Source organism: Hyla sarda, chromosome 8, assembly GCF_029499605.1.
Source record: "Hyla sarda isolate aHylSar1 chromosome 8, aHylSar1.hap1, whole genome shotgun sequence".
NCBI lineage: Eukaryota > Metazoa > Chordata > Amphibia > Anura > Hylidae > Hyla > Hyla sarda.
In genome coordinates this window covers 200,857,489-200,881,248 of record NC_079196.1, presented here as the reverse complement: position 1 = coordinate 200,881,248, position 23,760 = coordinate 200,857,489, and the positions used below count along the sequence as shown (strand labels likewise).

The window sequence follows — 23,760 nt, the reverse complement described above, 5'->3', positions numbered from 1 at the left end:
AGCAAGGCCTTACAAACAGCCTATACACAATTTGTAAATGCATGGCTTCCTTTCCTAGATTCAAGGCAGAGTTGTTCCATTTTGGTACTTGCTCGCTTGGCAAAAGGTCGCAGAACACCTCAGCACTTCTCTGGACTTAGTGACGTCTCAGGGATGATCCACACGGATCCCAGAGAAATTAATTATATGTTCAGTTCTTACTTTCAGTCTTTATACTCCACTACCCCGGCGGACATGGTTGCTGGTAAGACGTTCTTGGACTCCCTGCATTGTCTGATGATCAGCAAGCAGTGCTCAATGCAGACTTTTCAGAAGACGAAGTCCCGTTAACCATAAAACGTCTACACAATGCAAAAGCCCCTGGCCCAGATGGCTTCTCTGGGGAGTTTTATAAAGCCTTGATTGACCAAGTTGTGCCACCATTGACGTCTTACTTCAACCATCTACTCCACACGGGCTCTTTGCCTTTATACACTAACACTGCTATTATTAAACCTCTACTAAAATCTGGCAAGGATCCCCTCCTCCCTCAATCTTATCGCCTTATTTCCCTTATTAACCAAGACCTTAAATTGATCTCCAAATTATTAGCTGACCGTTTAAGCCACTTTCTCCCCTCCCTGATAGGCCCCTCACAGGTAGGCTTCGTTCGCAACTGCTCTGCGGTCACCAATATCTGTAAGGTGTTGACTATCCTGGATAGGGTACAGCACCATCCCAGGCCCGGTGATACTCCGCTATTATTAGCTCTAGATGCTGAGAAGGCTTTTGACAATGTTCAATGGGACTGGCTTGGGATGGTGCTGGACAAGGTGGGAATCACTGGAAGCTTTCATACCTTTTTAGGGGGTCTCTACTCCTCGCCCATGGCACAAATTCATACCTCGGCCATATTGTCCCAACCCTTTGCTTTTTTAAGGGCACGAGACAGCGGTGCCCTCTGTCGCCTCTCCTGTTCAACCTAGCTTTAGAACCCTCGGACTTGTACACAGGTATTTCTATCCAGCGGAAGAAGGTCAAATTGACTCTTTTCGCAGATGACATCATCATCTTTCTTGCCGATCCAGGTGCTCATTACTTCCCACTAATGTTTACCTTGGCTCATTTTGGCTCCTACTCCGGATATAAGGTCAACCCGTCAAAAAGGGAATTTCTCTCTTTAGGACCTTCTCGACCCACCTCTTATTGGAGGTCTATAGGCCTACCAACGGAGCTCCTTAAAACCTCTATCACATACCTTGGGTTCAATTTAGGTAAACTCCCCTCCTCCTTATACACTTTGAACTATCCCCCCTATTCAAGCAAATTAAGGAAGTACTACAGAGATGGACCCACCTCCCTATTTCGTTTCTAGGCAAATGTCACTGTCACGATGCCGGCTGGCAGGTAGTGGATCCTCTGTGCCAGAGAGGGATTGGCGTGGACCGTGCTAGTGGACCGGTTCTAAGCCACTACTGGTTTTCACCAGAGCCCGCCGCAAAGCGGGATGGTCTTGCTGCGGCGGTAGTGACCAGGTCGTATCCACTAGCAACGGCTCACCTCTCTGGCTGCTGAAGATAGGCGCGGTACAAGGGAGTAGGCAGAAGAAAGGTCGGACGTAGCAGAAGGTCGGGGCAGGCAGCAAGGATCGTAGTCAGGGGCAACGGCAGAAGGTCTGGAAACACAGGCAAGGAACACACAAGGAACGCTTTCACTGGCACAATGGCAACAAGATCCGGCAAGGGAGTGCAGGGGAAGTGAGGTGATATAGGGAAGTGCACAGGTGAACACACTAATTGGAACCACTGCGCCAATCAGCGGCGCAGTGGCCCTTTAAATCGCAGAGACCCGGCGCGCGCGCGCCCTAGGGAGCGGGGCCGCGCGCGCCGGGACAGAACAGACGGAGAGCGAGTCAGGTAGGGGAGCCGGGGTGCGCATCGCGAGCGGGCGCTACCCGCATCGCGAATCGCATCCCGGCTGGCAGCGGAATCGCAGCGCCCCGGGTCAGAGGACGTGACCGGAGCGCTGCAGCGGGGAGAGTGAAGCGAGCGCTCCGGGGAGGAGCGGGGTCCCGGAGCGCTCGGCGTAACAGTACCCCCCCCCTTGGGTCTCCCCCTCTTCTTAGAGCCTGAGAACCTGAGGAGCAGACTTTTGTCTAGGATGTTGTCCTCAGGTTCCCAGGATCTCTCTTCAGGACCACAACCCTCCCAGTCCACTAAAAAAAATTTTTTCCCTCTGACCTTTTTGGCAGCTAAAATTTCTTTGACCGAGAAGATGTCCGAGGAGCCGGAAACAGGAGTGGGAGGAACAGATTTGGGAGAAAAACGGTTGAGGATGAGTGGTTTGAGAAGAGAGACGTGAAAGGCATTAGGGATACGAAGAGAAGGAGGAAGAAGAAGTTTATAAGAGACAGGATTAATTTGACACAAAATTTTGAAAGGACCAAGATAGCGTGGTCCCAACTTGTAGCTAGGGACACGGAAGCGGACATATTTAGCGGAGAGCCATACCTTGTCTCCAGGGGAAAAAACGGGGGGAGCTCTTCTTTTCTTATCCGCGAACTTCTTCATGCGTGATGAAGCCTGTAAGAGAGAATTTTGGGTCTCTCTCCATATGATGGAAAGGTCACGAGAAATTTCATCCACAGCGGGCAGACCAGAGGGCAAGGGAGTAGGGAGGGGGGGAAGAGGGTGACGGCCGTACACCACGAAAAATGGGGATTTGGAGGAAGACTCAGAGACCCTGAAGTTATACGAGAATTCGGCCCATGGGAGGAGATCTGCCCAGTCATCCTGGCGGGAGGAAACAAAATGTCGCAAATAATCACCCAAGATCTGGTTAATTCTTTCTACTTGTCCATTGGACTGGGGATGATATGCAGAAGAAAAATTTAATTTAATCTTGAGTTGTTTACAGAGAGCCCTCCAGAATTTAGACACGAATTGGACGCCTCTATCCGAGACAATCTGCGTAGGCAACCCGTGAAGACGAAAAATGTGTACAAAAAATTGTTTAGCCAACTGAGGCGCAGAAGGAAGACCAGGAAGAGGGATGAAATGTGCCATTTTGGAGAATCGATCAACGACCACCCAAATAACAGTGTTGCCACGGGAAGGGGGTAAATCAGTAATAAAATCCATACCAATCAGAGACCAAGGCTGTTCGGGGACAGGCAGAGGATGAAGAAAACCAGCGGGCTTCTGGCGAGGAGTCTTATCCCGGGCACAGATAGTGCAGGCTCGCACAAAGTCCACAACATCCGTCTCCAGAGTCGGCCACCAATAGAAGCGGGAGATGAGTTGCACAGATTTCTTGATACCCGCATGACCTGCGAGATGGGAGGAGTGACCCCATTTGAGGATTCCGAGGCGTTGGCGAGGAGAAACAAAGGTCTTTCCTGGAGGAGTCTGCCTGATGGAGGCAGGAGAAGTGGAGATCAGGCAGTCAGGTGGAATGATGTGTTGCGGAGAGAGTTCAACTTCTGAGGCATCCGAGGAACGAGAGAGAGCATCGGCCCTAATGTTCTTATCGGCAGGACGAAAGTGAATCTCAAAATTAAATCGGGCAAAGAACAGAGACCACCGGGCCTGGCGAGGATTCAGCCGTTGGGCAGACTGGAGGTAGGAGAGGTTCTTGTGGTCGGTGTAGATAATAACAGGAGAACTTGATCCCTCCAGCAGATGCCTCCATTCCTCAAGTGCTAATTTAATGGCTAGAAGCTCTCGATCCCCGATGGAGTAGTTCCTCTCCGCTGGAGAGAAGGTCCTAGAGAAAAAACCACAAGTGACAGCATGCCCGGAAGAATTTTTTTGTAGAAGAACAGCTCCAGCTCCCACTGAGGAGGCATCAACCTCCAATAGGAAGGGTTTGGAAGGGTCAGGTCTGGAGAGGACGGGAGCCGAAGAAAAGGCAGACTTGAGTCGTTTAAAGGCGTCTTCTGCTTGAGGAGGCCAGGACTTGGGATCAGCATTTTTTTTGGTTAAAGCCACGATAGGAGCCACAATGGTAGAAAAATGTGGAATAAATTGCCTGTAATAATTGGCGAACCCCAAAAAGCGTTGGATAGCACGGAGTCCGGAGGGGCGTGGCCAATCTAAGACGGCAGAGAGTTTGTCTGGATCCATCTGTAGTCCCTGGCCAGAGACCAAATATCCTAGAAAAGGAAGAGATTGGCATTCAAACAGACATTTCTCAATTTTGGCATAGAGTTGGTTGTCACGAAGTCTCTGAAGAACCATACGGACATGCTGGCGGTGTTCTTCTAGATTGGCAGAAAAAATTAGGATATCGTCCAGATATACAACAACACAGGAGTATAACAGATCACGAAAAATTTCATTGACAAAGTCTTGGAAGACGGCAGGGGCGTTGCACAGTCCAAAGGGCATGACCAGATACTCAAAGTGTCCATCTCTGGTGTTAAATGCCGTTTTCCACTCGTCCCCCTCTCTGATGCGGATGAGGTTATAGGCGCCTCTTAAGTCCAATTTAGTGAAGATGTGGGCACCTTGGAGGCGATCAAAGAGTTCAGAGATGAGGGGTAAGGGGTAGCGGTTCTTAACCGTGATTTTATTAAGACCGCGGTAGTCAATGCAAGGACGTAGGGAGCCATCTTTTTTGGACACAAAGAAAAATCCGGCTCCGGCAGGAGAGGAGGATTTACGGATAAAGCCCTTTTTTAGATTCTCCTGGACGTATTCGGACATGGCAAGAGTCTCTGGGGCAGAGAGAGGATAAATTCTGCCCCGGGGTGGAGTAGTGCCCGGGAGGAGGTCGATAGGGCAATCATAAGGCCTGTGAGGAGGTAGAGTCTCAGCTTGTTTTTTGCAGAAAACATCCGCGAAGTCCATATAGGCCTTAGGGAGACCGGTTACTGGAGGAACCACAGAGTTACGGCAAGGGTTACTGGGAACCGGTTTTAGACAGTTCTTGGAACAAGAGGACCCCCAACTCTTGATCTCCCCAGTGGACCAATCCAGGGTTGGGGAATGAAGTTGAAGCCAGGGAAGTCCAAGGAGAATTTCCGAGGTGCAATTGGGGAGGACCAAAAGTTCAATCCTCTCATGATGAGATCCGATGCTCATAAGAAGGGGCTCCGTGCGGAAACGTATGGTACAGTCCAATCTTTCATTATTTACACAATTGATGTAGAGGGGTCTGGCGAGACTGGTCACCGGGATGTTGAACCTGTTGACGAGAGAGGCCAAAATAAAATTTCCTGCAGATCCAGAGTCCAAGAAGGCCACTGTAGAGAAGGAGAAGGCAGAGGCAGACATCCGCACAGGCACAGTAAGACGTGGAGAAGCAGAGTAGACATCGAGGACTGTCTCACCTTTGTGCGGAGTCAGCGTACGTCTTTCCAGGCGGGGAGGACGGATAGGACAATCTCTCAGGAAGTGTTCGGTACTAGCACAGTACAGGCAGAGGTTCTCCATACGGCGTCGTGTCCTCTCTTGAGGTGTCAGGCGAGACCGGTCGACCTGCATAGCCTCCACGGCGGGAGGCACAGGAACAGATTGCAGGGGACCAGAGGAGAGAGGAGCCGAGGAGAAGAAACGCCTCGTGCGAACAGAGTCCATATCTTGGCGGAGTTCCTGACGCCTTTCGGAAAAACGCATGTCAATGCGAGTGGCTAGGTGAATAAGTTCATGTAGATTAGCAGGAATTTCTCGTGCGGCCAGAACATCTTTAATGTTGCTGGATAGGCCTTTTTTGAAGGTCGCGCAGAGGGCCTCATTATTCCAGGACAATTCTGAAGCAAGAGTACGGAATTGTACGGCATACTCGCCAACGGAAGAATTACCCTGGACCAGGTTCAACAGGGCAGTCTCAGCAGAAGAGGCTCGGGCAGGTTCCTCAAAGACACTTCGGATTTCCGAGAAGAAGGAGTGTACAGAGGCAGTGACGGGGTCATTGCGGTCCCAGAGCGGTGTGGCCCATGACAGGGCTTTTCCGGACAGAAGGCTGACTACGAAAGCCACCTTAGACCTTTCAGTGGGAAACAGGTCCGACATCATCTCCAGATGCAGGGAACATTGGGAAAGAAAGCCACGGCAAAACTTAGAGTCCCCATCAAATTTATCCGGCAAGGATAAGCGTATCCCAGGAGCGGCCACTCGCTGCGGAGGAGGTGCAGGAGCTGGCGGAGGAGATGACTGCTGAAGCTGTGGTAGTAACTGTTGTAGCATAACGGTCAGTTGAGACAGCTGTTGGCCTTGTTGCGCTATCTGTTGTGACTGCTGGGCGACCACCGTGGTGAGGTCAGCGACAACTGGCAGAGGAACTTCAGCGGGATCCATGGCCGGATCTACTGTCACGATGCCGGCTGGCAGGTAGTGGATCCTCTGTGCCAGAGAGGGATTGGCGTGGACCGTGCTAGTGGACCGGTTCTAAGCCACTACTGGTTTTCACCAGAGCCCGCCGCAAAGCGGGATGGTCTTGCTGCGGCGGTAGTGACCAGGTCGTATCCACTAGCAACGGCTCACCTCTCTGGCTGCTGAAGATAGGCGCGGTACAAGGGAGTAGGCAGAAGAAAGGTCGGACGTAGCAGAAGGTCGGGGCAGGCAGCAAGGATCGTAGTCAGGGGCAACGGCAGAAGGTCTGGAAACACAGGCAAGGAACACACAAGGAACGCTTTCACTGGCACAATGGCAACAAGATCCGGCAAGGGAGTGCAGGGGAAGTGAGGTGATATAGGGAAGTGCACAGGTGAACACACTAATTGGAACCACTGCGCCAATCAGCGGCGCAGTGGCCCTTTAAATCGCAGAGACCCGGCGCGCGCGCGCCCTAGGGAGCGGGGCCGCGCGCGCCGGGACAGAACAGACGGAGAGCGAGTCAGGTAGGGGAGCCGGGGTGCGCATCGCGAGCGGGCGCTACCCGCATCGCGAATCGCATCCCGGCTGGCAGCGGAATCGCAGCGCCCCGGGTCAGAGGACGTGACCGGAGCGCTGCAGCGGGGAGAGTGAAGCGGGCGCTCCGGGGAGGAGCGGGGACCCGGAGCGCTCGGCGTAACAGTCACTTAATTAAGATGATCAGCTTTCCCCGTTTACTGTACCAATTGCAAACTCTTCCCATTCTTCTTAAGCACAAGGATATTATGGCCTTAAACTCAGCCTTCACGCGCTTTATATGGGCAGGAAGGCATCCCAGGATAGCCCTACAAAAATTGATGCTCAGCCGTGTGGATGGTGGTTTGGGTTTCCCCAATATTCGTGGGTATAACCTGTCTTGTCTATTTCGGCATGTCTTGGTTTGGATTCATCAATCTGACTACCATTTTTCTATGGAGGCAGACCTGGTGCACCCTTGGAACTTGGTATCCTGTTTACATGCCCGCATCCCTCGCTTTCCTGCCTGTGTAAAGTGTTCATTGGTGATTAGAGACACTATCCTAACGTGGAAGGCTGTACATAAAGTTTATGGTCTTCCCTTCCTGCTGTCCGGTAATCTCTGGGGTCATCCCGAGTTTCCACAGGGCAGGGAAAATACCTTGTGGCGACATAAGGGGGTTCACGAGGCAATGCAATTGATGCATACGGATGGCAAGCGTTGGCTGTCCCCGCAGGAAGTTCTTTCAAAATTCTCCTTGCCACCCCCTCAGTTCCTCCAGGTGTCTCAACTCCTTTCTTTCTGCACTTCCAAACTCCGAAATCCCACTTCAGAAGTCACTCCCTCCCTACTCGATACTGTTATAGGCACGCAACCTCGAAAAGCTTCTCTATCAGGTCTATATAGGAACTTTAAAGGGGTACTCCGCTGCCCTGTGTCGGAAGCTCCGCTCCCCAGCGTCCGGAAGTTTATTGTTCCGGACGCTGTGTGCGGGCTTCCGTGTTCAGGGCCACCACTCGTGACGTCACGCCCGCCCCCTTTGTGACGTCATGCCCGCCCCCCTCAGCAAAAGTCTATGGGAAGGGGGCGCGATGGCCGTCATGCCCCCTTCCCATAGACTTTCGTTGAGGGGACATCACGAAGGGGGCGGGCGTGATGTCACGATAGGCATCCCTGAACACGGAAGCCCGCACACAGCGTCCGGAACAATAAACTTCCGGACGCTGGGGAGCAGAGCTTCCAACACAGGGCAGCGGAGTACCCCTTTAATGATCGTTTTTTGAAGATCTCCAAACACACTTTGTTCTCCAAATGGGAGGCAATCCTACACACTCCTTACTTACGAGATCTTATTCTGGATGGGTGGGCCGAGGTTAGGGAGAATTTTATTAATGAGAGGTGGTGTGAAACTTTTTTCAAAATTATGCACTATGATTACCGAGATTTTAACATTCCGTCCTCTGCTGCTTTCCCTGACAGGCTCACCTCCTGCCCCAAATGTGGTGAGCCGGATACCGACTTTTTCCACGGTATGTGGACCTTTCCTGAGTCTAAGATCTTCTGGACGGAGGTTTGCCAATACATTGCAGATTTATGGAAGGTTAGGTTGCCTTTTACTCCTTTGGCTCTTTTGTTCCAGTCTGTCTCTCATCTGTGGAAGAGTAGTAGTTTTCCTGGTGGCGAAACGTGTCTTGATGCATGACTGGATCACACCTGCTCCACCTGTTGTGAATGATATGGTGGACGAACTGAAATCTTTCATTGAGGCCAACAGACTGGGCACAGTGAGCGAAATGCACGAAAGTTTTTCGCCAAGTGGTGTACCTTTCTCGTTGCCCATTATTCACAGGATCAAATCGAAGAAGTTGTGTTACCCTTCAGACATATGGAGTGGTACTGTCTAGTGTCTCTGAGTGTCCCTAGGGCCGCTTCGCTTATCGTATTGAATAGGGTAGGGCCCCCTGTCCCACTTCTTTTCTCAGTTATTGTGAGGTGGTGGACCTTGACTTTCTTTTGACTTACTACTGTAATTTCTTTCCCTCCCCCACCCCCCACTTTTTTTTTTTTTGTCTGTTGGATGAATGCGTGAATACATGTCATGTATGTTTCGGGACAGTGATATGAATAGACCGCTTCTATTGGCACCTATGTTGTGGGGGTGGGTGGGGATTATGCACTGTCTTTTGGCGCACAGTGTAAGCGGATTTTGTTAATAATACTAATTGTTCCTGTGGGTGCTGAGCTACCCACTGTTGTGCGCTGTGTAACTACCTATTTGTACCATTGTTACCGTACCGATGTTTAATTTATATAATTGAAAAACTACAATAAAAAGAGTTATAAATAAAAAAAAATCAGGAACTTTAGGTAGGCTGCCATAGAAACTTTTAAACTCTTAAGAGTGGGTCACCAATCCTTGACACAAAGCTGGAATATGACCTAGGTCAAAATGTGTAGGTCTCCATCAAGATGTTTCAGCCGCCTCCAGCAACTAATATGTCTCTCATACAAAGAGCCAAAGTACAAATTGAGGTTCAGATAGTCAGAGTAATCATTTTAGGAGGTATTTTTGCCCGAACCCCCAGCAGCATGAAACAGAGGCAGGCTCTCTCGCTACAAGAACTTGTGATTTACTCTTTCAGAAAAATTATAGTTTAAAACTGTCCAGGAACAGTTCTTCCTGGTGGCCTGTCCCCATCAAGCTTGATTGACAGGTCTTTCCTTAGTATCTATCTTCTAATCAAGTGCAGTATGTATGGTTCAGTCCGGGTTCACACTACAGAATTTCTGGTGCAGCAGCCTCTCATTGTTTTCAATGGCATTCTAATGCACATTGCACACTGCAGAATTTTGCTGCAGAGATTCAAATTCCGGACAAAAGAATAATCTTGTTAGTTCTTTCGCGGGATCCTCTCATCAATGTGGATGGCGCATCCAAGAATTAGTAATCGTTTCTGTGCACAGAAGAGTAGCAACGTAAGAGTATAGCATGGTTTATTGTAACAAGGGAGTCAGTGCCTGTTTCATGCTTACATGCTTACAGTTCAAGCATCTGCTTTTTTTCCCGAAAGTGTGCCATTCTTGCCTGTGGGTCATATCTGGTTTTGCAGCTTAGTTTTATTCAGGTGAAGGAAAGTGCTGAAATTTCTCAATGGCCCTTTAAGGGTACTCTGGGAAATATAACTTTTCCACAGGATACGGAATAAGTGTCTGATCGTGGTGGGGGTTTAGGGGTGTCCAACCACTGGAACCGGTCGGACCCCCGCAATCAGACACTTATTCCCTATTCCCTCGTGTTCCTTAGAGTAACTCTTTAATAGCTGTTTTTTAGGGGGGGAAAATTATCTTGCTAACTTCCGACAACCACCGAATTATAATGCCAAACCAACTCCTCCTGAACAATAGATGTTTTGTGCAGAAACTATCCATTTTGTGTAATAGAAGTCTATATGTCCTACGCCAGTGTTTCCCAACCAGGGTGCCTTCAGTTGTTGCAAAACTACAAATTCCAGCATGCCCCATTGTTTGGTTTAGACATTACAATGGGGATGTACATGTCATTTATTCTGATAGACTTCTGTCCCCGTCTGCCAGTGGGGCTGGAATTCGTATCGCTGGACGCGGATGCATGCGAATCCCAGCCCTTCACTCACCATGCTCCGCTGCCGCCTCCTCTCTCGTGTCTCAGCTCCGGAGCACGTCCCCGAATCCTAGGGCGCACGCAGGAGCTCTGAAATTTAAAGGCGCACTGCATTATAAAGTTCCTGCAACTCCCCCACTTCCTTGATGGATCTTCAGTGCCTTATCCGTGTATTCAAACCTTCCCGCTACGTTATAGACTCTGCACCTTTGTCGCCTGCCTTGACCTTCTGCTACGTCTCACTACGCTACTGCCGTATCCTTCGGTACCTCACCTTGCCCAGCTACCTGTGTAGTCAAGCCATGTTGGGGGTAGCGACCTTAGTGACGCTTGCCGCAGCAAGCCCATCCTGCCTTGCGGCGGGCTCTAGTGAAGACCAGCGGCACCTTAAACTTCGCTCCCCGATACGGTCCGAGTCATCAGCCACACAGGTTAGAGGATCCACATCCAGCTCTGTAACAACTTTATTGCATCTCACTTTGAGTGCAAATGTGTAATACACGTCTAGCAAGAATAATTATATTTACCATACAACATGCAGCGGTGTGGCAAGGGTGAAGCAACTGGGGTATGCGTCTTTGGTGCTGAGTGCCAGAGAGGTGCCAACCAGTCAATTTGCCCTGGCCAAGATATTTAAATAGTGGACTAAGTCAGCAAAGCAAGAAAACCTAGTTATAGTTTTGCAGTATGAGCCACTGTGATTAAGTATCAGACAGGATTAGTAAATTCACTCCAGTAGGTTTCCAGTGCTAGTACAGAAGCAGGAGCTCAGCAGTAGATAGCACTTCATGGCTTCAGGTCATTCATGCCCATTGCTTCTGGCAATACGAGGCACAGCACACCCCTGTAAGGTTCCTTCCCCATTTATTCTGTAATAAAATATGGGCTGCCATTTTTGCCAACTTGCCACTTTATTCTGCTGGCAATCAACCAATGCTAGAAAAGTTTGACAGAGCCCTGAGCTGGGCATTCACTTATTCCATTTTACTGGTGGCAGTAAAGACTTGGACGGGACTGGATTCAATTCCTATAATTGAGGCTCTCGTTTTGCTGGTGAAAGTCCTAATTTAAGCAAAGCGATCTCTTTATAAGGAATTTCTTTTCTAGGAGAGGACGCAACTTCCAAATTACGAGACTTCAGCTCCTCGTCAAATCCCTAGTTCGCTTGCCAGTCCCGAATGTCGTGCTTCTCACACGCATGCAAACAGTTTCTCTATCAAACGGCTGTAAACGTCATTCCAGGGAGTTTATCCCTCCTTATTCTCCTCCGGTTTATTCTGAATAATATAAATATGTGGAAAGGTAAGGGGGAGTGAGCTAAAAATTTACTTTTAATAAATATGCAGCTAAGAAACATACAAAATAGTGCAGGATATATTGTATCAACAAGGGATGCTGATGGTGCTCCCCTGTCGAAGGACACACAGGAATAACTCACAGTTAAGAGATATTTTGAACTGTCGTTAATACGCCTGAAAATAAACCCATCTCTCCAGTCATTGTCATATCATCGGGAACCAGGCATATACTTCTGTACAATGCCCTTCCCAGCGCGTTTCGGTCCACCTGAATCGGTGACCTCATCAGGGTCTGTTTACACTTGCTTGCACAGAAATATAGAACTCTCATATGAAGATAGTATAACAAAGCAAAATTGGGGTTGTAGATACAGTCACAGCCCCAACATAATTGCCGACAGTATCAAATATTTCATAGTCAGGTTTACTTTGTTGCAATCCTGTAAAAAAAAAAATTTCAGGAAAACATCTGAAGGTATCGCACGGCTCCCCGCCACTGCGGGCGCGCACAGGGTGTCATGAACCTTCAGATGTTTTCCTGAATCTCTTTTTGCAGGATTGCAAGAAAGTAAACCTGACTGTGAAATATTTGATACTGTCTTCAATTATGTTGGGGCTGTGACTGTATCTACAACCCCAATTTTGCTTTGTTATACTATCTTTATATGAGAGTTCTACACTTCTGTGCACGCAAGTGTAAACAGCCCCTGATGAGGTCACCGATTCAGGTGGACCGAAACGCGTTGGACAGGGCATTGTACAGAAGTATACGCCTGGTTCCCGATGATATGACAATGACTGGTCAGAATAGATCACAGAATATATCTCTTAACTGTGAGTTATTCCTGCATGTCCTTCGACAGGAGAGCACCACCAGCATCCCTTGTTGATACAATATATCCTGCACTATTTTGTATGTTTCTTAGCTGCATATTTATTAAAAGTTACATTTTAGTTCACTCTCCCTTACCTTTCCACATAATTTTTCTGGGAGTCTGTGTGATTACAGTGAGTAGACAGTTTATATTTCTACCTTAATATTATTGAATGAAATAAATATCTATATATTTATTGCCATAATTTGGTTTAAGTAATAATATCTACAATAATCCTTCTTGACCCCAAAAGACCTCTGAAGCAGAACACTACACTCTGATGACTCCTTTTCAGAAACGCGACGACGTTGAGAAGGAAACAAAATAAAAAAATATTTAAAAAAATCTTGTTCCAAAAATACAAAAAGTGATCTACCTGACCTATCCTCCTGGTAAGCACATAGTATTATGCTCCAAAAATAGGAAAAGAAGCTGCAGCTAGGAAACAGCTCCCCCTAATGGACACTTGCCTTTCCTTAGATCCAAGACCTTGCCTCTTAAGAATGTTATTTCTATGTATAGCCTTTGTCTGCACAGCCAATACGGCAACCACCAAGCGCTGCCTGAAATATTGATACACGCAAGTAACATCTATTACCAATCACAATTCGCTCCCATTCATACATATGTGTACGCTGGCATTTTTTCGCTCATTGCAGATAGTGTATGGTTTTACATCTCAAGTACCATCGCTTTTCTTCAGTGCAGATGAAGCAGCCTGGAGAACACTTGAGACGTGTTCACATAGGAATTGTGGATACGTGAAGATGTAAGCTGCATTACAATGAGTCCATGTACCTGATGCATAGCAAATATATATTTGCAGTGATTTTAAGTTACGGCATTGGTAGGCAGCCCAGGTAGTTGTAAAAAAAAAAAGGCATGAAAACATGCACACCTAACAGGTGGGATAAGACTTAAAGCAGAATTTATGAGTAAAAACCTCCAGAGACACACAAAGCTACATAATGGGCCGATAGCAGTCAAATGGGCGCCTCGGTACAGATGGAGGCTGCACATATGTGTAATATGGATGTATGTGTTCATATAGGTCAAGCTTTCCCAAACAGAAATGCTGGGAGTTGTAGTTTTGCAACATCTGGAGGCCCACCTATATACTGATATAGGTAAGTGCATCAGATACTGTAGAACAGTGTTTTCTAACTAGGGTGCCTCCAGCAGTTGCAAAACTATAACTCCCAGCATGCCCCGACAGACGGTGGCTGTAGAATATTTAACCCATCTAAAATGTTTGGAAAGTTTTTTTTTAAACATATCAATAGCTTAGCATTATGACTTGTTAAAAAAATTGTCTTATAGGTATACGGTTGTATACAAATCTTCCCTTATGCATAAAGCCATATTGATCACTGTATAAGGTGCAGAACTAGGATCTAGTGAACCTGTTTTTACATTAGGTTTATGGGCACTGCTATGTATAAAGTTGAACATAACAAAAAAAAAAAAAAAACAACACAAAACAAGACATGAGTTGTACAATAAAAAACATGTAGTGAAATCTTAGACCACCAATAGAATATAGTGATCACTGAGAGCAGGAAAAGTGGCCCTGCTAGTCCAGTGCAGAATATATAGGAACGTATATAGGAAAGGCCTTTACAATAGACCAATTTGTTAAGGCTGGACAGGTGCTTGAGGAGGCAAAGTAGTAGTTTAGCTGCGGTGGTGTAAATAGAAAATAACAAGCAGCGTACGAGATGTCGGGTTATTGGCCGAGCAAAAGAATACGGCGGATTAATTTAGTGAAAATATGAATTATAATTTTTCCCCATTTTTTTAACATTTTTTGGTGTAGGAACAAAAAAAAAAAAAAACATCTAAGATGGTTAGATCTTTACACAAGAAACGTAAGAGATTCCGTGTGATTATAGTGGTTGTTAACTTGGCTAAAACCTGTAAACAGTACATACATAGGTGGACAACCTAATTATCTATTTATCTATCCATCTATTTATCTATCTAGCTCATATCTATCTATCTATCTATCTCATATTTATCTATCTCATATCTATATATGTCATATCTGTATAGCTATCTATTTCATATTTATCTCTATCTATTTCCTATTTATTGTCTATCTGTCTATCCCATATTTATCTATCTATCTCATATATATCTATTAACTATCTATCTACATATCTATCTATCTATCCATCTATCCTTTATCTATCTCTGCATACAGATAAATTCTCTCTACCCATCAAATTATTCTGCAGTATCTGACAAGCTGCACAGAATTTTAAATTTGGCCCTTTGCTTCACAAGTATTCATCTATTTTAGTTTTTATCTGCACAAATTTATATATAGGTCATCAATTAAAATTTAAAATAAATGAAGTATTCAGCAGCAAATTGTTCAAGCGGTAATTTAACTATAGTTATGAATTTAAATGATCTCCTTACTGATACAAAAGATAGATCCTAATGAGACACAATGATAGATAGATAGGAGATAGATAGATATGAGATAGATAGATAGATAGATAGATAGATAGATAGATAGATAGATAGGAGATAGATAGATAGATAGATAGATAGATAGATAGATAGGAGATAGATAGATATATAGGAGATAGATAGATAGATAGGAGATAGATAGATAGATATGAGATAGATAGATAGATAGATATGAGATAGATATAGATAGATAGATAGATAGATAGATAGATAGATAGATATGAGATATATAGATAGGAGATAGATAAATAAATAGATAGATAGATAGGTAATGGATAGATAGATATGAGATAGATAGATAGATATGAGATAAATAGACTGACAGACAAAATGATAGATAGATAGATATACTTTCCAAATTGAAGAACATCACTATTGTTAAATCTTAGATACCTATTTGAAATCCCCGGTTGATATTGCATGATGGCAAGATCCCATCTCTAGACACCATTCATTACATGGAAGATCTTGGCTCATGGCCTAACAAAGAATATTATATACAATTCCAAGTGATTTAAAGTAAATTATAAGACAAAAAAAGTTTTGCAAAACTTGACTAGGTACAATAATAAGGATTCTGCAAGTGTAATGAAAAAGTAGTAGATTGTGTTGGTTGTTAATATTAAATCGAAACAAAAAAATCAGCTACATTTGAATGCACAATGGATGATGATTTTCCTTATATTCTCTGTAATCTATCGTGTGAACAATAAGGAATCGGATGGCATTTAGTCAGCAACTTACAATTTGAAGACAGTGGTAATATTCTGGATATCCAATCCTCAGTTCTGATATGGAGTTAGTATCCGCACTTTATGCTATCAGCCATTTCCAATAGCGTTTTCCAACAAATGTCACAAATATACAAGGTCCTTATAAGATTTCACCAGCTGAATTACTAACTCCCAGTCAGGTTGCAGCTTCCAGATGAGAAAAAAAGACTTGAAAAAAAAAAAAAAATGGAAAAATAGGGAAAAGGGGTAAAAAGAGAAAAAAACTGAAAAAAAAAAAAGAAATGAGGAATAATAATGAAGTTTGAGGGATCTCTTTAGGTAGGAGAGGATCGGGCTGGTTGATGCTGAGCTATAGAGAGCAGACTGAGATGTGCTACATACTGGAGCAGTGTGCTTCCTCTCCTCTACCACTTCAAGGCAATACACTTTGCTTTGGCTATTCCTCCCCCTCCCACTTCTAAGTATCACTCCTTCCGAGGCTCTCCGGTGTGAAAGGAGGGGGGGTCCCAGCAAGTAATGTGTGTGCGTGTGTCTCAGACACTACCGATGAGGACACAACACAAGAATGAAGTTATTATACAGGGACAGGAATTCCACATTTTCCATTGTATTTCATTCCGTTGCTGTATTGTGAATTTTTCCCCTCCTTTCTGTAGTCCGTTCTTTCTGTGTCTGGTATTTGTCATCACTTTGTAGCAGTCAACATATAGGATGTAGTAGAATAGGTTTTGCGTGGCAGTGTAAAAATGTAATAAAAGTATATCTTCTTTTTACATCTGCATTAAATGATCTGTTCTCTGTTGCATGCTGTTACAGTTGAGTGAAAAAAATCATGCACTATGCAGAGATATTCTTTTTGGTAAATCGATGGACATCATTAGCGCATCTAGACGGACTCCATTATACGTCATTACAGTCCCTCCCATTATAAGTCACTGGGGCCCTTCATTCAGTGGATCCTATTATATGTCAGTGGGGTCCTTCAGTCAGTGGACCACTTCATATGTCAGTTGAGTACTTCAGGCAGTTGACCCCATTATATGTCAGTGGATTCCTACAGTTAACGGACCACATTATATGTCAGTTGGGTACTTCAGTCAAAGGACCCCATTATAGTTTAGTGGGTCCCTTCAGTCAACAGACCCCATTATAAGACAGTGGGGTCCTTCAGTCAATGGACTCCATTATACTTCAACGGGATCATTCAGTCAATGGACTTACAGCAAGTTTCCACAGCAGAAAGTTTGCAGCACATTACATTGATTTCAGTGGAGTCTGCTGCGGATTTTCCACTGCAAAAAATCCTCCACAGCTCAAACTTGCAGTGGGAAACTCGCTGTAAACACGGCCAAAATAGTAAATCCACTTTAGGTACATGTACATTTTACCATGGATTTTTTGCTGCTTATTTTCTGCTAGTAGGTCAATGATAAAATAAGCAACAAAAAATCAGCTGCAGGAAATCCATAGCAAAATATGCTCATGTGAACGGACCCTTATATTTATGTTGTGAAGAAGCAGATGCAAACAGGACTGAACTGTCTCTTTGGCACTCCTCAGCTGTCACTGCTGTCCCCTTGATGACATTCAGGCACTCTCTTCCTATTCCATGACTGTCTATATAAGCACAGTACTCCAGTGACTGAATGCAGCCAGCTCACCAGAAAAGGAAACTTTGGATTTTCAATTACAAGGATGTTAGCGTTTTATGGCCGCTATCTCATTTTAAATAGACGTCTGTGAATGAAATCCATTATTGATCCTGCAGCTAAAAATATATTTCCTAATGAAGAGTAGTAAAGTGCTATATAAATCTATATTCAAGACCAAATGCCTTTTTCTGACTACATATTAACCCCCGCGGTCAATTTATTTTTTACAAAGCCACAAATTCTCAGTAATGTTAAACACTTTCAAATACTGGCCACCCTTTAAATCAAATGATGGCAAAAGCCATTGTATAAGGAATTTCACTCGTGGCAGACGAGTGAATGGTCCCTTAGAACAGTGTTATCAGTTATCTTCTGCAGTCCTCGTGGACAGTAAATGGAGCAGCAGTGCCCATGAGCCTCGCCTCATTCTGGTGGGAGCTTCTGGATCTCCATTCTTAAGATCATGTCCATGGACCTGATGAAGAGGGTAGTCTGACCCTAGAAATGTGTTATCCCATTGTAGTTGAATAATTATATTTGACATTTTACCAAATTTGTCCAGTAATCCATTTATTAGAAGCAGTGGATGCGAGAAGCGCGGTGGAAGCATTTATTCTTGTTGTTCTCCTTGGATTCTTTCTGCGTTATTATAGACTGTGACCTTGGGAAAAACAAGTTTTCTGGAAATGAGTACTACAAGGTGCATGTTGGTGTTGTGCCCATAGAACGACACTTTAGGGTGAGTGCATGATCTAAATGCTAACCACTATGATTCATTGAGATATTGACACACATAGAATCCCCCTTTTGTGTTTTTTTCATATATCACTTTATCCAAAACATATCACAAACAAGATATGGGTGTGTACCATATGCCACAAAGCCACAATTCCTCCCCCCTAGTTTGAACTGTGTCCGAGACAGTCTGTAATAGTCGCATGCCAATGCGACCGAATTTGCGCTAGAAAAAATGTACGGGACTTTGTCTGTAAATGTGTTTTAACCGAGGTGCTGGTAAAATAGTGGGGAAGGTGAAGAGTAATTTGCTGCCTGTTATTGGAAAAACTGCTAGAGTTGCAAAAACAATGTGTAAAATATGGACTGAAGCAATGTTATGCACAAAGATGTCTGCCGCCATACCTGAAAGGGTTAAAGAGGCATCGGAGAAGCGTGCGAAAATGTCCCATGCTGGTCAACGTCCCGCCCCTGGACGGGGAAGTCATGTCGCTGTGTCCATGCCGAAGTGGAACTGTGAAGATCCACCTCCTGTTGCTGGGGGACCGGAAGTCATCGCTGCACTGTTGTCATCCTTCCGGCCGGCGGCCATTTTACCAGTGCCCGTTGTAGAAGGTACCAAAACAGGAAGTCCCCTGGATGCAGCCATATTGGAGGTTCAGGTGGCTGCGTCCAGATCTGCTGTTCTTGATCCAGCACCCGCTGCAGCGCAGACTCTGCCTGAGCCAACGATAAATGCTAGCAAGCCCTCAGTGCCGGTGGTGAGCTGTATTAACTCCCTAGTGCCCAGCTGTGTCACCGGGTACTTGCCACATAGTGGGGGAGCGGCACCCAGAGTGTTCAAGTCAGTCAAGGCTCAGCTGCTGCAGTACATCACCAACCCTCTTAAAGAGACAGCGCAATCACATCATCTTAAAGGGCCAGTGACCCCGGAAAGGGAAACTCCAAGATCATCTGATGCATCATCACCGGTGAGGCTGTCCCCTCGCCGAAATACCCATGGAGGAGTCGGAAGTGAGTACCCCTGCTGAGGCTGCTTTTTCTACACCTCCTTCCACCCCTCAGGCCCAGAAGTCTGTCGAATCCACTGCACGCCCGCAGTCACTATCCTTCCCTAAATGGTTAGTCACCGATGAGCCAAGTCTGATCCAGTAAATCAGGGAGCACCTTCTTCCCCTGCACCTACTAAAGTCATCTGAGAGTGTGCCCAGGCCTACTTTTAGAAGCGAGGAGGTTTGGCCTAGTCAGCGGGCACCAACTGAAGTGCCTTGGCCTACTCCAGCTGTTGCACTGCTTTGGCCGGCCCAACAGGCACCAACTGTTCACCCCCCTGTGTTTATAACATAGTCATACGTATATTGTTGGTGATATATAGTCCTTTTTCTCCGATAGTACTGCAGTTAACAAGATTATCAGTTGTCAGAGCATGTAGAGACATTTGTACAAAGACTCTTAATCATCCATTCTCTTCAAGCACAGCCTGGATATGGACGTTAAGTGTAATGCCCCAGGACTGCATGTGGCCCTGTGGCCACTTCGCTCCTCCGCCCTCCAGGACTGGCGTCGAGGGCGACTTCATTTAAGTAAGGGGGTTTGTAATGTCCCAGTACGGGATGTTGCCGTACCGTACTTCTGACCTGTCAGGCAGAGTCCCTGCATGTCCTTGGTGTTCTCCTGCAGCAAACCCTATAGTTTTTACAGGTTATATGTAGTTATGTATTATAAGTGGAATGTGTCTTTAAATCTGTACCACATGATTGTATTGTTACCCAGAGAACCCCAGTGACCAGGTGACCTCCCAAGTGACCTATGGGCTCCTCGCACAGCCCGCCTATATTATATGGGGAGGGGCTGTAATCTCTCTCTTTTCCATGCTCTTCAGTTTCTGCTGAGGTCAAGTGCAGTCAAGTGTTCCAGTGTCTGTGTCCAACCATTGGAGACCTCAAGTCTAAATTACTGCAGCCACCAGTGGGGCCTGAGTAAGTCAAGTCATGTCAATTGTCTGTCACCATCTCAAGTCATCTATAGTCACCATGGCCTGCATTATAGTCTGTCAAGTCACTGCAAGTCCCAGCAAGCCTGCGAGGTCCCCTGTGTCACTGGCCACCTCTATGGGATATTGGCTGAACTGCATAGACTGTACCATCTGTCTTACCTCCGTAAAGCTACTGTTACCCTTAACATGGCCTTGGACTCTTTATTGCGCCTGCCTAACCTAGGATTAGTGGTACTACCTTTGGGTGGTTATAAGGCCAAACCACGCCCTGGTATCACAGCAAGAAGGGGTTAATACCATCTACCTCTGGGGCCATAATATCTGCCCCCTTACACCTCACATCGTGTGGCGCACCACAATTAGCATCACAATTCAGTTCATCACAATTTTTTATCCACCTTTTAAAATAGTCTTGCAATTTTTTTTATAAAATGACACTTCTGCTTGAGCTCCGCAAGAAAGCTAAGGCTAATACATAATAGCCACAGGGTCTATTGTACAGAAAATGTGTCTCTGAGATATTACCCCCCCCCCCTCTCTCCTTTGCCCAATACACACTTCTTGTACACAAATGTGGGCTTGGTTTCCCCAGCAAATGAGTCCATCCTTCATTGAGGTGAAACTTATTGTGTCTCGGGCTGCCTCCTGCCAGGGTCATGAATACTGTAATCTGAAGTCCTTTGTAAGAGGTGTTAATGGGCAATTGCTCATTCTGTTGCTCTATTGGAGAAGGATTTCCATATTAAACAAGGAATTAGTGGATGTAAAGGCTGACAGGTTAAATTAGTTAGGTATTTGCAGGTGAGAACCAAAGAGATTATAGCCTTTAAAAAGAGGTGTTAGCAATGGAAGTGTTCTGCTCAGTGTGCGGGTGATGTCTGGATCTCACTATTCACAAGCAAACAGTAAAAAGCTCTGACTATGTGAACATTGTTAATGAGCTATGTTTTTTTTTAATTCATCAAGTTTAAATGATTGATTCACCAATTTCTAATAAATTTGTCACAACATTTAGATGGGTGGGGTCCATGTACTAGGGTCCTCACATCTGTGATAACACAGGTTATATGCTGGTTCACAGATTAGATCAGTGTTTCCCTACCAGGGTGCCTGGTGCTTCGTGGTACTGGCTGACAGTTTATCGTGTATTGGGGTGCCCCATGTTGGATTTCTGTTGGATGATCAACAGAGATAGAGATCCAACATAAGCCAGAGATGTCATTTCTCCCTAAAGAGAAGACGAGTCAAGCATGCAAGTGTATGCTAGGTTGGCAGCTATTTAAGGTGTATGGTCATTACATTTTAGTGGACAAGTACCGGTAGTCATACTTGTGTGGTTACTCTCCACTAAAATTGTTGTCCAATCCTTGTTGAGTTAGAAGAGTCCCAGGTCGATAAGCAGATTTCCCCCAGTATGTCCGACTGCTGTGTTTCTCATCTGTGATCACTATAGACACCTGTCTGTAAGTGTTTCCTTTCCCTGCAGTGCCTCCCCAGGAAAAATGATGCATTACACATTTCACTTTGGGCTCAACTGGTTGTCAGTGTAATGCATAGACACTTCTAATATGTAAATAGGGGCAGCGTAATAAAGTACTTAGCCTCTATTGACAGTTAAACTAATTTTAGTTGCTCCCTAGCAGACTAGTAGGCTGACAAAGTGGCAGCCTGTAGTCTGGTATATTTGAGCATGTAAAAGAATTTTAAATGTAATGCAGATAGTCCCAGCAAAAGGCAAGTTTCCATTTCAGGCTATGATCACAGGGTGCAATTTCCATGCAAAATTACACTAGATATTCTGCAGAAATTTACTGCCCATTGACGTCAATAGGGTTCCTCGGTCCCATTCACACAGTGGAATTTCCAGTGTGGAAATTCCGCAAAATGTAAAAACCTGTCTTTAATTTTGCAGAATTCCGTAGTGGATACCATTTAAGTCAATCAGGCTTTAAAGGGGTACTCTGCCCCTAGACATCTTATCCCCTACGCAAAGGATAGGGGATAAGCTGTCTGATCATGGGGGGTTCTGCCGCTGGGGACCCCTGCAATCTCTCCTGCAGCCCCCACTTGTCCTCAGCTGCAGGGAGCAAAGATCGCTCCGTGTCTGATGACCAACACTACATGGGCCGGAGTATCATGACATCATGGCCCCGTCCCTTGTTCGTCACACCCCCTAAATGCAAGTCTATGGGAGGGGGCGTGGCCATCACACCCCCTCCCATAGGCTTGCATTGATAAGATGTCTAGGGGTAGAGTACCCCGATAAGTTTCAGCAAAATTCTGTGTTTTGAGAACACAGAAATTCCGCTGGACTTTTCACATTTCCAGCAGGACAGAGTTGTTTCCACTTCCAAAAACCTTGCACTAATTAACTGCTGTGTCATTTATCCATAAAAAGATGCTTATTTTCTGGAAGTTTGCAGATTGTTGCTAAAGAGCAACTTAGAGACGTGTGAATGTTATCTGGCAAATCTTGGAAGTAAGAATACTTTCCTTTACATCTTACCTCCTTGGTAAAGCTTCTTTGTTGACTGTATACAAGATAACAGGAGGTGGCATGTCAACCATGAATCTTTTGTGCAGCTATGTAAATTATTACAGTCAGCTGCACCTTGCCCTGTGTAAACAGGTGATGTGCACTCAATGGTGATGAATGTAATGGGCCACACGATTGATCGAGCCTTGTAAAGACTGAGCAAACAAGCGCCGATCACCAAGATCAGTCTTTGCCATCTGCAGCTTGTTGGCCTGTATAGAAGGGCCCTAAGGCTGCATTTCTACTTGCCAGTTTTTTTTTTTTTTAAACTACCACTGCAGTTTTTACAGCCAAAGCTAGAAGTGTATCCATGAAGAAGGAGAAGTATAAGTCTTTCCTTCATATTTCTCATTCCTTTTGAATACACTTCTGGCATTGGCTCAAAAATTGCAGTGGTAGCAAACTGGTTAGTAGAAACGCAGCATCAGGATGGAAAAATTGCAGATTTTACTTATGGTATATTACCTATACTCTTCCTGAGAATATTTCATGCCAATAGGTAACAATACTACACCAACTATAAAACCTACAATTGTCACCAAAAAATAAACAACTTATTATAATCCAAATAATCTTTATTAATAGAAAATTATTGTAACAAAAACACCACAATACATTACAGAACTATCGTAAAGATTAATGGGGGTGACTGGTTCTCAAGGTCTTGAGTGTGATGGAAATGTGTTATATGGTTTTGTCTGTGAATATGTAATGATGATAGTGGTGTTTATGAATGATTAAAGAGGGTGATGATGGGTGTTTGTATAAACTTGAGGGTATGTATATATATAATGAATAATTAAAGAGGGTGATAGGTGTTCCTGTATGAACTGGAGAATCTGTATATAATGATCGGTGTATATGGGAGAGAGGGAAAAGTATGGGGGAGAAAAGTATCTTGATAGGTGTTTGTGAATGATTGGAGAGGATGATGGTAAGTGTTACTGTATAAATTGGAGAATATGCATGTATATCATGAATATTTGTGATGATAGGTGTTTCTGTA

The 23,760-nt window shown here is 45.1% G+C and overlaps 1 protein-coding gene across 1 annotated transcript in view; it reads right to left on the bottom strand.

Annotated features, from left to right (window-relative positions):
- Nucleotides 1-17,532, bottom strand: part of NTN3 (netrin 3) — a 105,502-nt gene extending 87,970 nt beyond the window's left edge. The window contains exon 1 of the mRNA XM_056536364.1: nt 15,846-17,532. The gene's annotated coding sequence lies outside the window, so the exon portion shown is untranslated. The remainder of the gene's footprint in view (nt 1-15,845) is intronic.
- Between the last annotated feature and the right edge of the window lie 6,228 nt (nt 17,533-23,760).